Raw genomic sequence first — 6,039 nt, 5'->3', positions numbered from 1 at the left:
CCAGGAAAATTAAAGGAGAAGGCTATTCCAAACAGAGGGAACAATGTACTTGGAACACCTAAGTGGTTCAGATGGAACATAAGATAAAGGCAAGAATCGATGAAAACATCAAAAATTGACATAATCATGCATAAAGGTGTTCTTTTTTTTACAATACAGATAAGTGTATTCATATTTGGTGTTAAAACCATATAAAAAGTGACGGTCTAACATGGAAGAAGGTCTCAGCACTAGGTCATATCCTAGACAATATTTTCAGCAGCAACTGAAACCTACATACAGATATGATGAAAATAAAATTTGTATTTATATAACCTTTTGATACCATATATTTTCTCAAATACTCATTTAATTGCCACTCACAAAGTTTGATAGATAAGTGTTTTAAATAAGAAATAAGCATTTTCTTATTTGTATCAATTTTTTGACCCATAAATTAATTAGAAGATATCTTATTAGAATGTTTATATCCATTGAGGGAGTTCATTATGTTTTGTCATTAATATCTAACTCTACAACATTGTGACCCCAAAATGCTATCTTTGTGATCTTGATGTTTTGGCATTTGCTGATACTTGTTTCATTGTTCAACATGAGTCCAATTTTTGTAAATACTATACATGTGTAAAAATGTATATTCACTATTGAGTATAGGAGCTTAATGTATGTCCATTAGGTCAAACTTTTAAATGTGCTGTTAAAATAATTTATATTTCTACTTTTTTCTCTTTGCTCTTTTATCGTTATAGGACATTTCTTTAAAGTTTTCCACTATGATAGTGGGTTTCTCAATAAGTCCTTGTAATTCTGTCAATTTTATCACATACTCAGAGGCTCTTTTCTTAAGTACATACAAGTGTAGAGTACTTGTGTCTTCCTAATGAAGAAATCATTTTATTTTCTTTAACTGTAATAATGTTTTCATCTTAGTGTATTTCAATTATTTAGACCAAAAACCATGCCCCAAACCTGAAATTTCTTTCATACTTGATATCCAATTCATTAGCAAATGCTTCCAACTCTGCCTTCAAAATATATCCAGAACTTCTCCCTTTCACTGCTACCAACAAGTGCAAGTCCCCAGTTTTTCTTTATATCTTTTATCATTTAAGCATATTATTTTATATTCTCTGTCTTTTTACTCTAAGGACTCTGGCATTCTGCAGGGTCTGATTCCACTCTTGTTTCATGAGCTTTTTGTAGTGAATTATATTCTTGTGTTCATTATAATTTTAGATTATGACCTCATGCTCTGTGAGACTTTATCTCTGGAAGTACCATCTGTGTTGAGGGTATATGCCTTTAGGGAAGTTTTGTTTTTGTTTTAGCCAGGTGCTCTAAATGTATAAGTAACTTGGGACCACTTTTTATGTTAATTTCAAGATTGCACAGGAAATTAAAACACCTAGCTTATTTGCAGATGAGTCATAGATAAGTACTGTCAAGAGGGATTTTGTTTTTCTTTCCAGAATCTAGGCTATGATGGATCAAGTTTTCTTGTTATCTACCTTTGCAGGTGGGAAGCTTTTTTCCCTTTGTCACACTTACCCCACTTAATGCTATGGTGTCAGCCAGAATCCCCAGTTGGGTAGATAGACCTTCTCTACTTTCCCTACATTGCTTTTTAAATCTTAATTCCCAGTTGTCTCCAACTGCCCATTCCTGAAAAGTCATCCCCTACACTCCTACTTACCTCTCTGGCTTCAGTTCTCTCTTGGTTTACGTAGCTTACATTTAAGTAAGGTATTTTATATTCAACTGAACATTTCTAAAGGTGGTAACAAGATTTCTCAGGGTAATTCCTAGAGCATATGACTGTAAATAGAAATGTATTTATATAGCTGGCTGTGGTGGCTCATGCCTGTAATCTCAGAACTTTGGGAGGCCGAGGCAGGCAGATCACCAGAGGTCAGGAGTTTGAGACCAGCCTGGCCAACATGGTGAAACCCCGTCTTTACAAAAATACAAAAATTAGCCAGGCATGGTGGCATGCCCCCGTAATCTCAGCTACCGGGGACTGAGGCAGGAGAATCACTGGAACCTGGGAGGCAGAGGCTGCAATGAGCCAAGATCATGCCACTGCATGCTAGCCCACACAACTGTGCAAGACCGTGTCTCAAAAAAAAAAAAAAGAAAGAAAAAGAAATGCATTTATATTTTTAAATTTTTAAAACTAAAAACATATATATATATATATATATATATAGTAAAATTCAGGATAAAAAAGAAAAAAGGTGTTAATTTCTTCTAATTATTTCAGCTGCTTAACAAAGCTGTGAGGTACTCAGGTATTGTGAAATGCTTGCTGCACCTCCAGGCATTTCTTACATATTATAGACACCAAGAAGGGAGAAAGGCAAAGAGCCACCCCAGTGCATCTGTCTTTTTTACATTTTTCTTTTTGAGCAAAGAAAATATGGCACATATACACCATGGAATACTACGCAGCCGTAAAAATTGATGAGTTCGCGTCCTTTGTAGGGACTTGGATGAATCTGGAAACCGTCATTATCAGCAAACTGACAAAGAACAGAAAACCAAACACTGCATGTTCTCACTCATAGGCGGGTGTTGAACAATGAGAACACGTGGACTTAGAGAGAGGAGCATCACACACAGGTCAGTTGGTGTGGGCTAGAGGAGGGACAGCGGGGGGTGGGAAGGGATGATGTGGGGAGAAATGCCTGATATAGATGAAGGGGGAATGGAGGTAGCAAACCACCTTGCTATCTATGTACCTATGCAACAACCCTGCATGATCTGCACATGTGCCCCGAAACCTAAAGTACAATAAAATAAATAAATAAAATAAATAAAGTACTTTTTTCCTCAGTAAAACAAAACAAAACAAAACAAAAAGTCTTTCTCCGGACCCTTACCAGCAGAGGTCACTTAATTCTCATCAGCCAGAATTATGCCATGTGACCACTTCTAGCATCACAGGAAGCTGAGGAATGAGTATTAGCATTCTACTTATTCCACTTTCAATAGCAGAGGTTTTCAAACTCTAGTATGTTTCAGAATTGCCTGGAGCACTTACTAAAGCACTGCAGGACCCCACCTGCAGAGTTCTAATTTAGTATATTTTAACAATTTTAACAAGTCTTCAGATAAATCTGATGCTGCGGATCCTAGGGCTGCATTTTGATATTCTCTGCTTTACAGTAAAGAAAGAAAATGTGAGAGGATTTGGAAGTTGTTTTATGTTTGTTTGTGCACTTCAGTGAAATTTTTTTTAGTGCAGGTCTTTTACAATTATTTGTATAAATGTATGGGGTACAAGAGCAATTTAGTTATGTGCTGAGATTCCATAGTGGTGAAATTAGGGCTTTTGGGTATGCATCATCCAAATGATGTCCATTTTACTCGTAACATAATTTCTCATCACCCACCCCTCTCCAACTGCCTCACCCCTTCAAGTCTCCATTGTCTATCACTCCATACTCTATGTCCATGTATACAAATTATTTAGCTCCCACTTAGGAGTGAGACAGCGTGATATTTGTCTTTCTGTCTCTGATTAGTTGGAAATAGTTTTTGACTCAACTAATCTATAGTATCTGCTACTAAAACCTACCCTTTATTTGTGAAATCAAAAAAGTACATTTACATGAGGACCTGAGGAATAAGGTGAAAAGTCGGAGGAAAGCGTTCTATGATGTACAAAAGCCTCATGGCAAGTGAGAGCTTAACATAATGAGAGGATGCCTAAGCACAGAGTGTAAGAAGAACAAGGTAAGAGATGAACTCAGGATTAACAAGAAGGGAACTCAGGAGTTATATAAACTCCTGCAGGACATAAAACTAGTAAGGGACAGAGTGAGGGTTCGAATACAGATGGCCTGGCCTCTTAATTCACTGTCTCTTTGCTTAAGAACTAGAGTAAAAAAACTGTAGAAAAATTTTTAAAGAAAATTTTACTATCCAAGAAAATATTTATAAACTTATTATTATACAATTTCTAAGGAGTAAAACAAGGCCATTTGGAGGGATAATATATATCAGTCAAATGGTTGCTATCCCTATTGAAAACTATGCTTCTACAACCAGTAAGAAAAATACAAACACTCAAAGAAACTATGGATATGTATAAGTGCTTAATAATGGAGATAAAATTAACTCAAGATAGGTTAAATACTTAAATGTAAGACCTAAAACCATAAAAAACCTAGAAGAAAACCTAGGCAATACAATTCAGGGCATAGGCATGGGCAAAGACTTTATGACTAAAACACCAAAAGCAATGGCAACAAAATTGATAAATGGGATCTAATAAAACTAAAGAGCTTCTGCACCACAAAAGAAACTATCATCAGAGTGAAAAGGCGACCTACAGAATGAGAAAAAACTTTTGCAATGTATCCATCTGACAAAGTGCTAATATTCAGAATCTACAAAGAACTTAAACAAATTTACAAGAAAAAACAAACTACCCCGTCAAAAAGTGGGTGAAGGGTATGAACAGACACGTCTCAAAAGATGTTTATATGGCCATCAAACATATGACAAAAGCTCATCATCTCTGGTCATTAGAGAAATGCAAATCAAAACTTCAATGAGATACTATCTCATGCCAGTTAGAATGGTGATCATTAAAAAGTCAGGAAACAACAGATGCTGGAGAGAATATAGAGAAAAAGGAATATTTTTGCACTGTTGGTGGGAGTATAAATTAGTACATGCATTGTGGAAGACTGTGTGGTGATTTCTCAAGGATCTAGAGCTAGAAATACCATTTGACTCAGCAATCCCATTACTGGCTATATACGCAAAAGGTTATAAATCATTCTACCATAAAGACACATGTACTCGTATGTCTATTGTGGCACTGTTCACAATAACAAAGACTTGGAACCAACCCAAATGCCCATCAGTGATAGATTAGATAAAGAAAATGTGGCACATATACACCATGGAATACTGCGCAGCCATAAAAAAGGATGAGTTAATGTCCTTTGCAGGGACATAGATGAAGGTGGAAACCATCATTCTCAGCAAACTAACACAAGAACAGAAAATCAAACACCACATGTTCCCGCTCATAAGTGGGAGATTAACAATGAGAACATATGGACACAGGGAGGCGAACATCACACATCGGGGCCTGTTGGGGGGTGGAGGTTAGGGGAGAGATAGCATTAGGATAAATACCTAATGTAGATGGCGGGTTGATGGGTGCAGCAAACCACCATGGCACGTGTACACCTGTGTAACAAACTTGCACTTTCTGTACTTGTACCCCAGAACTTAAATTATAATTAAAAAGAAAAGGCAGTATCTTTGACACTGTCTTTCTTATACAAAAATTCATAAATTTAAAAAAAAAGGAATTGAGGAAAATAACAGTTAACAATAATATATGAACAATAATTATTTTGAAGATACAGCAGAAAAATATGTTAACAATAGCATGAAAATTACTAAAAAACTAGGAAAATGACTGTAGTAACTGAAGCTGCCTGGTAATTATGAGGCTATAGTCTTACACTCTTTAGTTTTGCATATTTGAAACATTCCATAAAAATACTCTGTTAAATGACTAAATATGAGCATTAAAAATTGTGTGAGAATTATATTTTAAAAGTTTTTAAATATATTCAAGTATATAGAATACTTCAATATTTAAAAATGCAAAACTCTTTTGTAGTTAGGAAAGTTATGGCTCATGCCTATAATCCCAGTATTTTGGGAGGCCAAGGCAGGTGGATCACCTGAGGACAGGAGTTTGAGACCAGTCTGGCCAACATGGTGAAATCCTGTCTCTACTAAAAATACAAAAATTAGCCATGTGTGCTGGTGAGTGCCTGTAATTTCAGCTACTTGGGAGGCTGAGGCAGGAGAATCACTTGAACCCGGGAGGTGGAGGAAGCAGTGAGCCAAGACCACACCATTACACTTCTGCCTGGGCAACAAGAGCAAAGCTCTTTCTCAAAAAATAAAAATTAGTTTGAAAACTCAATTGTATTCCAAACAAAATATCAAAAGGATTTTCACTGAAGCGTGATAGAAAGCAAACCATATTTTAAAAATAAGTAAATA

Source organism: Aotus nancymaae, unplaced genomic scaffold (genome assembly GCF_030222135.1).
Source record: "Aotus nancymaae isolate 86718 unplaced genomic scaffold, 86718_ANA_hifiasm-v0.15.2.pri h1tg000033l, whole genome shotgun sequence".
Classification (NCBI taxonomy): domain Eukaryota; kingdom Metazoa; phylum Chordata; class Mammalia; order Primates; family Aotidae; genus Aotus; species Aotus nancymaae.
This window is presented reverse-complemented; position numbering follows the sequence as displayed.